Here is a 13,548-nt window from a genome sequence, read left to right as displayed (position 1 = left end):
TGCTGTTTGTTATGCAAAAATTCTGGTTTCACACATACTATTCTATGTTACTTTTTGAACATTTTCTTTCATTTTTTTAGCATTTACACTTGGTACTCTGAATATCCTGCTGAACTCAGTTTCCCTGCATGGTAGCAATCCAACTGCAATAAACATTGCTTCTTTCTTGATGTTCTTCACATCTGCTTCTCAAGGCTCTACATTCCCACTGGAGAATTATTAGGCCATATAGTCCTTTGAGGCGATCTCCTCTAGATCATAGGTCACAGGTCAGGGATGTCAGGGCTCAGATATTCTTTTAAGTTGAATTGGCTTTCCTAGTTCTGACCTTACCCAGACTGACTTTTACCTTCTAAAAGAAAAACATAAAGTTTTGTTTTTTTCTCACACATAGACTTAAAAAACACAATTGCACACAGGAACTATTTCTTAGAAAAGACTAAGGATTAATAAACTACTTTTAAGACAGTAAATACTGCTTCAAATAAGTGAATGTTTAATGTTTTTTGTTTATTTTTATTGTTCTAATAACAAAAGTGTTTTTTTTTTAATTCCAGTATAATTAACATACAGTATTTTTTTAAAGATCTTATTTATTTATTTGACAGACAGAGATCGCAAGTAGGCAGAGAGGAGGCAGAGAGAGAGAGGAAGGGAAGCAGGCTCCCTGCCGAGCAGAGAGACTGATGGGGGGCTCCATCCCAGGACCCTGAGATCATGACCTGAGCCGACGGCAGAGGCTTTAACCCACTGAGCCACCTAGGCGCCCTAACATACAGTATTATAGTGACTTTATATGTACAATATAGTGATCCAACAATTCCATACATTAGTCAGTACTCATTATGATAAATGTACTCTCTATCCTCTGTACCACTTTCCCTATTCCCCACCCACCCACCTCCCCTGTAGGAACCATCAGTTTCTTCTCTACAGTTAAAGGTCTGTTTTTGGTTTGTCTCTTTTTTCCTCATTTATTTATTTTGTTTCTTAAATTCCACAGATGAGTGAAATAATATGATATTTGTCTTTCTCTAGCTGAGTTATTTCACTTCAAATTATACTCTCTAGATCCATCCATATTGTTGCAAAGGGCAAGATTTCATTCTTTTTTTATGGTTGAGTGATAGTCCATTAGATACATACTCCACTTCTTCTTTATCTATTCAACTATCAATAGAGACTAGGACTGCTTCCATAATTTGTCTATTATAAATAATGCCATGGTAAACACAAGGATGCATAAATCTTTTCAAATTAGTGTTTTTATATTCTTTGGGTAAATACCCAGTAGAGGAATTACTGAATCATATAGTAAGTCTATATTTTTAATTTCTGAAGAATGTACATACTGTTTTCCACAGTGGCTGCACCATTTTGCATTCCCACCAACAGTGCCTTAGGGTAATATCTTCTCTGCGTCCTCACCAACACTTGTTCTTGTGTTGTTGATTGTAGCCATTCTGATAGGTGTGAGGTGATATTTCACTTGGTTTCAATTTGCATTTCCCTAATGATGAATGACATTGAATACCATTTCATGTGTCTGTGGCCATATGTATGTCTTCTTTGGAGAAATATCTGTTCATGTCTTCTCCCCATTTTTTTTTATTTGATTATTTGTTTTGGGGGAGTAGAGTTGTACAAGTTCTTTATATTGAGTTGTATAAGTTCTTTATATATTTTGGATATAACCCAGATATGTCATTTGCAAATATCTTCCCCCATCCAGTATGCTGTCTTTTAGTTTTGTTGATTGCTTCCTCCACTGTGCAGAAGCTCCTTCTTTTGATGTAGTCCTAATAGTTTATTTTTGGTTTTGTTTTTCTTGCCTCAGGACACATATCTAGAAAAGTATAGCTGTGGCCAATGTCAGAGAAATTACTGCCTGTGCTCTTTTTGAGGATTTTCATGTTTTAGATTTCATATTTAGGTCCTTAATCCATTTTCAGTTTATTTTCATATAGTGTAAGAAAGTGATCCAGTTTCATTCCTTTCCATGTACCTGTCCAGCATTCCCAGCACCACTTGTTCAGGAGACTGTTTTTTTCCCCACTGCATATTCTTGCTTCCTTTTTTTTTTTTTTTCTCCCTTGCCACTTTTGTAGAAGATTAATTGATCATATAATCATGGGTTATTTCTGGGCTCTCTATTCTCTTCCATTGATCTATGTGTCTGTTTTTGTGCCAGTACCATGCTGTTTTGGTTACTACAGCTTTGTACTATATCTTGAAATCTGGGCTTGTGATACCTCCAGTTTTGTTTTTTTTCAAGATCGCTTTGGCTATTTGGGTCTTTTGAGGTTCCATACAAATTTTAGGATTATTTGGTCTAATTCTGTGAAAAATGCTGTTGGTATTTTAATAGGGATTTCACAAAATCAGTTTGGGTAAAAAGATTAGTTTGGGTAATGTGGACATTTTAACAATATTTGTTCTTCAAATCCATGAGCATGAAATATCTTTCCAATTGTGTTGCTTCAATTTCTTTCATCAGTATTTTAGTTTTCAGAGTACTGGTCTTTCACCTCCTTGGTTAAGTTTGTTCCTAGGTATTTTATTCTTTTTCATGCAGTTGTATATGAGGTTGCTTTAAAATTTTTCTTTCTGCTACTTAATTGTTAGTGCATAGAAATGCAGTGGATTTCTGTATATCAACTTGTATCCTGCAAACTTACTGAATTCATTTATCTGTTCAAGTAGTTTTTTGTTTGAGTCTTTTGGGCTTTCTATATGTAATATCATGTCATCTGCAAAAAGTCAAAGTTTTACTTCTTCCTTACTAATTTGGATGCTATTTATTTCTTTGTGTTTTCTGATTGCTGTGGCTAGGACTTCCAGTACTATATTGAATAAAAGTAGTAAGAGTAGACATACTTGTGTTGTTTCTCACCTTAGGTGAAAGCTTACAGTTTTCCACCATTGAGAATAATGTTAGCTATGGGTTTTTCATATATGGCCTTTATTATGTTGATGTATGGTCCCTCCTTAAACCTACTTTGTTGAGGATTTTTATCATGAAGGGTATTGTACTTTGTCAAATGCATTTTTTGTATCCTTTGAAATGATTACATGTATTTTATACTTTTTCTTGTTGGTGTGATTGACTAATACATTTTTAAAATTGAAAATTCATTTTTACATAACAATATGTAAAATTCTAATTCACTGATTATCTTTAGAGACACAAGAAGTATTGTCTTGATTTACATATTTGTTAAACGCAGGACTTGAAATTTTCTGCCTTATCAATTGGCTGCTGAATGTCAACTTTATAAAGACAAAAATCATGTCTATTTATTTGTTTTCAATAACATAAGAACAAGGTTTACTGGATGATTTTGTTTATTTTTGTTTTTCCAGTAAGATTTAAATCATTATGCTTATTCTCATGTTTAATCCCAGGGAGATTCAAAGATGAAATTGACATCTTCTTGAAAAAATCTATAATTTTTTTTTAAAGATTTTATTTATTTATTTGACAGAGAGAGCACAAGCAGGGAAAGTGGCATGCAGACTGAAAGAGAGAAGCAGGTTCCCCACTGAGCAGGAAGCCTAATGCAGGGCTCCATCTCAGGACCCTGAGATCATGACTTGGGCCTAAGGCACCTGCTTAAACCAACTGAGCCACCCAGGCTCCCTTTGAGAAGATCTTTAAATTAATCAGCCACACAAGACATCATTGTCAGTCAGTGTCTGGATATAATTTGTCCCTGGATTCTTCTTTGCACTAGCTATGGCCACGTAGGACCTAAAAAGTACAATTAGAGAATGTAGAGACTGTTCAATCTAAAGGAACATGGGAAATTTTGTTTGCTATTAGAAGTCATAATATTCAATCCAAATCTAGCTTAGAGAAAGATATTTCACTAAGTTTTTGGGTTTCAAAGTTACATTCTTCTCCAGTGTCTCTCAAATTTTTGTTTCTCCTATTACATTCACTAGAACAGGAGGAAAAAAAAATAATGTTTATATTCTTTATCTTTTATCTGAAATTACATGGTCCACTTTTTATATCCTAGCACCAAGTTCATCTATAAGCCTTTGAAGATTTCAAATATTACAAAATGAGAAAACTTTGTCCTCAAAGAGTTATAAAATATTTTAGGCCAGAAACATGTGATAAATAGGAGCAGTCTTTTTTTTTTTTATTTTATTTTTTATAAACATATAATATATTTTTATCCCCAGGGGTACAGGTCTGTGAATCACAAGGTTTACACACTTCACAGCACTCACCATAGCACATACCCTCCCCAATGTCCATAACCCTACCCCACCTCGCCCAACTCCCCTCCCCCCATCAACCCTCAGTTTGTTTTGTGAGATTAAGAGTCACTTATGGTTTGTCTCCCTCCCAATCCCATCTTGTTTCATTTACTCTTCTCCTATCCCCTTAACCCCCTGTGTTGCATCTCCTCTCCCTCATATCAGGGAGATCATATGATAGTTGTCTTTCTAGGAGCAGTCTTTTAAAACTATTAATTAACACAACAGGAAAAATGAGGTGACTAATCATTTATGGTTATTACACATTGAGGTTATAACGGCACTTCTTGGTTATAAACATGATTATTTCTTGCCTATCTGCTTCGTATTGTTGGGAAAAGGCACCCAAAACCTGTAAGTAAGGCAAAAGAATACATATCTTTTCAATATCTTAAAGAAACATTGCTTAACATAGTAATCTAACAGTTAATTTTTTAGGAGACTATATGATTATTTGCCATTGTTATTTATTATTTATTAAGAGTTTAGACTGTGAAGATACATGTGAACTTGGAGGTTTTTATATTGTAGACACATGAATAATTTCTTTTGTAAAAACGTCAACCCTAGAGGTGAATTATATAATATTCACCAGGTTTTAAAAAATCTAACCTAGTAATCTTTTCTAAAGTTTCTTTATCAAAATGCCCTATAAATATCCAATTCTTAAAATATCCTTTGAGCTACTATGACTGCCATACTGGTCCTTAATCAATTACTGAGTGAAATAAATTTTGGAAACAACTTCATTCTATATGTGTATGAAGGTCATGATTGTACCATCTGGAAATTATTATTTGTTAGTATATCTCAAATCTTCCTGGATTCTAGATCTGTTTTGCAAATAATCTTAAGCCTCCATGTCAGGTGCTTCTAAAAATTGAACTCATTAATTCTCTATAGTTGGTGCAATGGAAAGGATTCCCTTTATGTGGGTGTACTTTGTTTTAGTTTAGTTAGACACTAATTTGTCTAATTTTCTGGGTTTCTCAGTAGAGCGACCATCAACTCAGAGTAGGATGGAGGTACTCAATATTCTATCCTTCAAGATTCTTCCATGTGGTCTAAGAAATAAATTGACATGAAATGAATTAACAGGAGGAAAAAAAAAGTATGTGTGCACAAATGCTCAGTATTGCAATTGAGACCTAAAGTAATAATCAAGGCAGACAGTTTTTATACTTTTTAGACAAGGACACAATAAATCTATGAGGAGTTGATAGAACAAAGAAAACTTGATTTTAGGAGCTTCAATTAGTAAGGAATTTTAAGTAGAATTTGGGTTAGGGTAATAAATTTGTAAAAAGTAACAAGGTTTGTTTATATAGCCTTCTTGGCTATGAATTCCCTTCTCTGGTGATAAGGATGTCTCATTACTTCCTGGTATATAGAAGGTACATTTCATATGGTAGATTTATTTCCTGCTTCCTGAAGACAAAGTGGGGGTGGAGGGGGTCAGAGTGTTTCTCTTGCACTGGCTGTTTCTTAAGTATCTTTTGATTCAAAATAATCAATATTTCCAAAGTAACATTCTTGTGGTGGCCTACCCTTGGCCCCTTTAGGGTAAGTAGCTGACACAACCCTCACAGGTTCAAACTGGATGATAATGTGGTTTCTAGGCTGTCTCTGTCCTCTTCCTGCCGGACTGATCCTAAACACTGTTTGGAATACTGTTTTGTTAACACTTCTTGTTTAAGCAGTCCTTTGATTTTCTTTCTGGGCCCTTAGCTCTGACTCCACAAATACCTTGCTGTTGCTGCTAGCCAATTAACTGGGGTGCTAAAAGAAACCCAAAAGATCATAACACAGTTGTTAGATTCTATTGCATTTTATAAATAGAAAATATTCAATAGAAACAAAACCATTCAAGTAAATAAACAGCAGGTGAATACAGGCTTCTTGTGTGAAAATGGTTTTAGAAATAAGCAGTTGCCTTTATTTTCTATTTTCAAGATAAAAAAGTTTGAGAGTAGACATCAAAGGGCCAACATCATCATTGCAACGGTTTCCATGGGTCAGAGAAAACAGACTGCAAACATAATGCTGTGGGCACTTGATATGGCCACTATGTGGACTTCAAAGAGTAGAGGGTCTGATGGAAGCTAAAGTTGTTCTGTTTGCAAGTTCTAAAAATTGTTTCTCAACCTGCATATTAAAAGCTGTGACAAACTTTGCAAAGCCCAGAGGAATAATATAAACGGAATAGAAATACATCCTTTCCTGTGTGATCCAGATTGTTTTTATCTTTGCATCACAAAATAGAAGCAGTTAATTGTAGACATTTCTTGGAATTTTTCTTTTCCAGGAAAAATTTGTATTATTTTTGTTTTAATTGTAGACATTTCTTGGAATTTTTCTTTTCCAGGAAAAATTTGTATTATTCTTGTTTTTTTATTCCAATACTGTGCTATAATCATTTACCTTAACACGTGGCCAGCTTTACACAAAATGCCTGAGTAAAACCTTTGACTTACTGGGCTAGTTAATTCCATAAAATCATCTGCAAATCTGCTGAAGCAAGCAGGCTGAGGTTTGGAAGGAAGATTGTGAGACATTTTTACTTTTTGTCTGTTTAAAAGAAATATAGAATCACTGTGACTTAGGGACCAAAGATATTAACTGTATGTGATACCAAAACAACAAATTGAAATTGTTGTTTCATTTTTAAGCAATCAAACCAATGTTTTATAGACCAAAGAATTGTTTGGCTCCGTTGAACTTTGTTTTTCCAGAATGGAATAGAATCATTTTATGTGTAGTATATATCTAAAAAATGTGATGGAATTCCTGAGCTTATTCAAGAAATCTGACTTTATGCATGCAGACATCTCTGAGGGAACTCAGCGGGAAATCCCGCATCTGCTACAGCGACTAGAGAAATCCCTTGGTTCCCAAACTGCCTCTGTCTTAATTTCCTGTCCTCCTTTTTGCTAGCTTATTTAACCTGCAATTTTATAATTAAAGTACAATGTTTTCAGCTCACTGAAAATAACCTTATTCAACCTCTTTTCTCCTCACGTGGGTCCCGGAACCCTGGTGGATTTGCAAAATGTTATAGGAATGTATCTCTCTCTTTTTTCATTGAGCTTCTGCATTCTTCCCAGAGTTTTACGAATAGAATGCCTCACTTTACAAGCACGAAAGTGAAAAGGATGTGACTACTGGTATGATGTTTACATCAAATGGCCTGAGACTGATTCCTCAGATTGAAAAAGAGAACACCAGTGAAAGTGTTTTGTGTGGCATTCTTATTAACCCTATACAATGTCAAACCCGACAAAGAGGAATCCATAGACTTCTTTTTTTTTTAAATTTATAAAATATACACCAGTATGAAGTCCAAATTCTAGCTTTAGCGTGACTTTACACATCTTAATTCTTACTCATTAAGTGTTGAGCTGTATTATACAAGATTCTTTCCGATACAAATAATAGAAATCCAATTCAAAGTAATTTGAGCAAAAAGAAAAAGGAAAGGAAATGTATCAATCCTGATGATATGCAGTCTACTCTTTTTAGTCCCTGGGATCCTTATATAATAATATTTCCTTTTTCCTTTAGGTAAAAGTGGATATCAGAAACTGCACAGATCATTGAGATGATGGTTCCTAACTCTGCTTCTTTCACAGGTAGGCTCTGTTTTTGTGGTAGCCCACAATACTTTCAAACTTATATCATCCCAACGTAGCAATGGCAGTGACAGAGTGCTGCTTTTTTTTTTTTTTTAATTTAAACAAATCTAGCAAGGGTCCTGCATCTGACTGTCAGGGTCAAAGTGTGGATTCTGGGTCCAGCTATTGTATCAATCACCGTGGTTGGAAAGTTTTCTGCTTTGCTTGGACCTATGTCCACCTTAGAGCTGGTAAGTAGTGTTAGAACTAGCTATACCATTATCACTTGAACTGGGAGAATGGGGGAAAGGTGTGTTCAAACAAAATTTTGTATTCAGTTAAAGAAGGAAGCACAAGAAGACTGGCTGCAAAAGGAACAAACATGAAACATTAAATCAAGCTTGTGGGTGACACATGCACATGTACACATACACAAAAATCTTGTCTCAAACCTACAATTTAAATAATGCTCTAAGTAGTATAATGTATCTCCTTCTTTAACTAAAAATGGCCTCCCTCTCTCCATAAGGAGATAACCAAAGTCCCATGCAGTTGTTGGATCTGATTGCCAATTTACCACCCTTGAATGATGTACCTTACTCCTATAAGGTTCTCGTGCTGGGTCTCATATTCCAGAACTCCATGACTAATAGATAAATAAAGTTAAGCAACCATTAACATAATCTATAAACTCCAAAGAATATCTGCCATAAAAGATGCCTATTTGAAAAGAAGGAAAAAAAGTTTAGAGTGGTATTCAATGATGTACCCCTTTAGCTGCCCAGGACTGGTTTGTGAGCATTTGAGAGTCAGAGACTTATCCTACCAGTCAAATGATTGAAGGTCTCCAGTTTTTTTTTTTCTCTTAATTACAGTATAGTTAACGTACAGTGTTAGTTTCATGTGTAAAACATAGTAATTCAACAATTGTATACACTGCTCAGTGCTCATCAAGATAAGTGTATTTTTAATCCACTCTCCCTATTTCACCCATCCTCTACCCACCTCCTCACTGGTAACCATCTATGTATTCTCTTTGTTAAGAGTCTGGTTTTGGGTTTGTCCCTCCCCACCTTTGTTCATTTGTTTTGTTTCTTGAATTCCACAGATGAGTGAAATCATGTGGTATTCATCTTTCTTTGACTGGTTTATTTTACTTAGCATTATCACACTCTCTAGCTCTATCCATGTCATTGTGAATGGCAAGATTTCTTTTTCTTTTTTTTTTTTTAGTGGCTCAATAGTATTCCATTGATGGTCTATATTTTCTGTGTTGGAGGAGGAAAAATCTCCCTTTGAAGTTAGGTGGAAGAGCAGGTCTTCAGTCCACAATGGTGAACTAATTCGCCTTGCACTGAAATGATCTTCCCATTTAGAAGAGTTGGGGGTCACTGAAAAAATATATATATTTTTAAAGATTTTATTTATTTATTTGACAGACAGAGATCACAAGTAGGCAGAGAGGCAGGCAGAGATTGAGAGAGAGGAGGAAGCAGGCTCCCCGCCGAGCAGGGAGCCCGATGCAGGGCTCGATCCCAGGACCCTAGGACCATGACCTGAGCCGAAGGCAGAGGCTTTAACCCACTGAGCCACCCAGGTGCCCCTGAAAAAATATTTTAAAAGAATTTTAAATTCTTTATTTTTAGTTATCAGAGGGCCACCAAGACACAAGTCTTGTGAGACTGAGATCTCAGAGGAAAAGAAAGTCCAGAGGGTGATCCCAACAGTCTGATATGCTTTTCCCCACCAGACAATGGCTGATTCCTTGTCAGCTGGAGGAAGAGACACTGATGAGAACTTTTGTTTCCTAGAGAATTAAGAAACTTGAAGGATGGATCCTTAAAATTGCCTTTAGTAATTAAACGTGCTGCAAAACTATTGACATCATTTTGCAATGATTTTCTTTTTCATTTGCAACACTTACATTGTATTGGCTTTAAGTTTCTTCTCTCTTGTTTTTGAAATTAGATTTTGTGGATTATAAATTGCTTATCATTGTTGAGGTCTCTAAAAGACAGGGCTAAGAACTGCAGCAATTTTAGTGTGTATTACGAATGTGTGTGTGTGTGTGTATACATGGTTCTTAAAAGATTTTGCTACATAATATTTGAAATATTTGCAAAAATTTCCATTTGTTCCATTCTGTATTTCCTGATAGTAAAACAAAGGGGTTAAGAGTAAGATATAGAGCAAATACCATGGTGGGATCCCCTTTACTTAATGTTAAGAACAGCACTTATCAGCTGGTGAGAACTACATAAATGCTTATTTTCACCTTCATCATCATCATCTTCTCCTCAAATGTAGGGCCTTCTTTGAAGAAGCCAGAAAACAGATTTTTTTTTTTTTTATTTGAGGTTAGCCACTTTATTTCATGCTCTTATAAATTCCTTTCCCAGGAGCTTCTTTGGTGTGTTTTTTAATATGCTTGCCAATTAGTTCTGGCCATAGTCCCTTTAGATAGTAGACATGGAAAATTGATTAGGATGTGAGAAGCAGAACATAGTGAAAGATTTGTCTATCAAAATTACTGTGTGTTATTTTTCATTGAGGTATTTTGTCCATTAGCAATCAAGAATTCTTGATTCTCTTTTTTCTACTTCCACAACACTTGGAGTTTGTCATAACTGTATTCAAGGTAGCAGAACTGCTTCTGAGCTGTGAGCTGTTCTGGCTACAACTTTCAGGGACATTAATCAGCTCAGGTCCATCCAACGGACTGGCAGAGACCCAGAAAGGTTTAAATAGTGTACTCAGCAGATAACAGCTTATGAATTCTTCTGAAATATGAAGCTAACACAATTCTGAAATAGGTAGACAGCTATGCTGGCTGATGCAATGCTAATATTTTGATGTTACCACATGATTTTGAGATTTTTTTTTAACTCACTAATTTTGAGTGTCATTAAAGTCAAAACCACTTCTATATTTGTGATGATTCAGTGAATTTTTTTTTCCTGATTTGAATCACAAAATCTCTTTCCAACTCAAAATGATGACTGATTGATTGTGTACTCTTATCCCATGGAATGTCAATGACATAAAAATCCAAATATACTCTCATCCTTTTATACTTTACAACATTTAATCCTGATTATGTCAAGCTCCTAGACATCTACATGCGAAGTGAAGAGCTAGAGAAAATGTAAAACCAGTGGGTTATAGACAAGAATTATTCCTTCATTTCAGTTTAGAATTTCAGGTATCATTCTCTTAATCAATTTAGAAGTACTTTTCCATATCCATAAGTGACTAATAACTACTGAAGTAGGTTAATGCTGATTTTGGTGAATTGCAATGATAAAGGAAAGAATATTTGACTCTCAAATATTAAAAATCACTGTATCATACATTTCATAAATATATCTATTTGGATGTGGTTATTGAGTGAGTTGAATCAAATTTCTCAGTACTAATGATGCGGGCTTCTAAAACAAGTGAATGCAATATAGCAAAAATCATTTCATTTTAAGTGTTGACACAGACACAACATATTGTGTTATAACTACATACAACTACATACCACCTGTTATTTATAATACACACACAATGCAATGTGTACTGCAGCACATTATATACACTTGTCTCTATAGCAGGGACCATGCAATTCATTTTGCTCTTTCAATTGCCTGGTCTAGGAGCTTAATAATTTAGAAAGTATTTGGTAAATGATTTTGAGAAAACATGAATCAATAAGTATAAAGGACTTCTACAATATTCACATTTTTAATAGATGAAGTTTCAGGTAATGAAATGAACATCAGTATTTTCAGCACACAAATAATCCACATAATAATTTGCATAAAACTGTGTTATCCTTTATTATGAATAATAAAATCACAGTTAAATTCATAAAGTGGCTAATGTCCAGTGATATTCATCCATTTCAAAGTTTAGGCATATGATGCTTTTCAAATGAATTATTTACTTTAAAATTTCTGTCATCTTTGGAACTGTTAAGCCATCTGGATTATGTTTGTTGAATTGTCAAGGGGAAAACATATTTATATTTACTTTTATTTTCATTTTGGATATTACATTTTCAAAATTAATACCCTTATTGGTTTTAAAGTATATTATTGAAGGATAATCAACATATTAGAATTTTTAGGAATATGATATAGTGATGTGACAATTCAGGACGTTATGCAGAGCTCACCATGATAAGTATATATGCCATCTGTCACCATATAATGATGTTACAATATTATTGACTATATTCTCTATGTTGTACATTTTGTCTCTTTTTTTTTCATAAATAGGAGTTTAAGTAGCATGTCCATGGTCACACAGCCAGTAAGAGACAGAAATGGTTCACAAAGCTAAATGCATTTTCTCCTGAGCCCATATCAATAACCACTATGTTACACTGCCTCTAAAACACCCATCATGGTATGAATACCTAGTTTATCTGTTGATTGTTATAGACACTTGGTATTCTTCAGCATTCTTCAAATTATATCAAGAACCTTTCTCCAATTTTTGTAAAGTTCTTGCAGAATTTTTTTAGGTTAAATAAAATATTTTCAGGTGGAAGTAATGGCCACCTGTGGCCCATACTAGGAACATAGACTGGTTTCATACACAGTGTTTAAGATATGGAAAACTGCACATCTCTTTTCTGGTAGGATGAAGTGTTAAATATGATATTTGAAGAATGGAAAAATATGGTCTGACTGAGAGCTCAGCAAAGGAATTGCTATTCTTCCTGTTAAAACTGATTAAATATGCTAATTCCTGGTGCCAAGCAGAGCCTGTTAGAGGTATCTCATATGAAATCTCTGGGTTTACAAAGGGCAGAGAAAGCTTAAAAATTATTTCTGGAAAGTAAATTAGCTGTTCTGTACTATTTTACATATTAGCCTAAACTGAAAAAGTAGTGAGATTGCTCTATTCTTTCCTACTACCTAAGACTTTGACTTATTATCTTTATTCTTTTAAATAATCTATTTTTTGCTATCTAGAAGTCTCAGCCCATAAATTAAACAGTGCAGTATCAAGGACTTTGGAATTGTAAGTCTTGACACCATTAGTTAAGAACAATCCAAGAAATAAGAATAATAACACTATTGCACATTGATTATTTCATAGTCAGTCTTTGAGGTAGATGGCTTTATTATCCCCATTTTACAGAAAAGGAAATGAGGGCATGGAGATAGTATGTAAACTACTTCAGAACACACACTTGGTAGGGGGCAAATTATAAACTTGATTCCAGAGCCCTTGCTTATAATCACTATTACCTGATTATATAGCTTGCAGGTAATAATCACTATCTGTACAGAGTTCCTGTAAAAATTAATAGAAAGTAGCACAATGTCAGGAACATGATGTACAATTAACAAATGACTGCTTTGTTGATGATGTTATAGTTGTTATCAACCCATTAAAAATATATCTTCTATTCGTGTGAAATATTAAATATATTTAAGTAATATATGTATTTTACATATCAAAATAAACACCTGCCTACCACCTATTTTAAGAAATAAAACATGACCACTGCCTTTGACAACACTACACAATTATGTCCCTCTCCACTGCTACTGGCCAAGAATTATCTTACTCTGAATTTCTGGTTTATTTCTCTCTCTCTCTGTCTCTCTCTCCTTCTTTTTCTCTTGTTGCATTTGAAAAAATGTTTTCGTTTATTCAGTATCTGAGTTTT

Source organism: Lutra lutra, chromosome 4 (genome assembly GCF_902655055.1).
Source record: "Lutra lutra chromosome 4, mLutLut1.2, whole genome shotgun sequence".
NCBI lineage: Eukaryota > Metazoa > Chordata > Mammalia > Carnivora > Mustelidae > Lutra > Lutra lutra.
The sequence above is the reverse complement of the archived record's forward strand: the minus strand, read 5'-3'. Positions refer to the sequence as shown.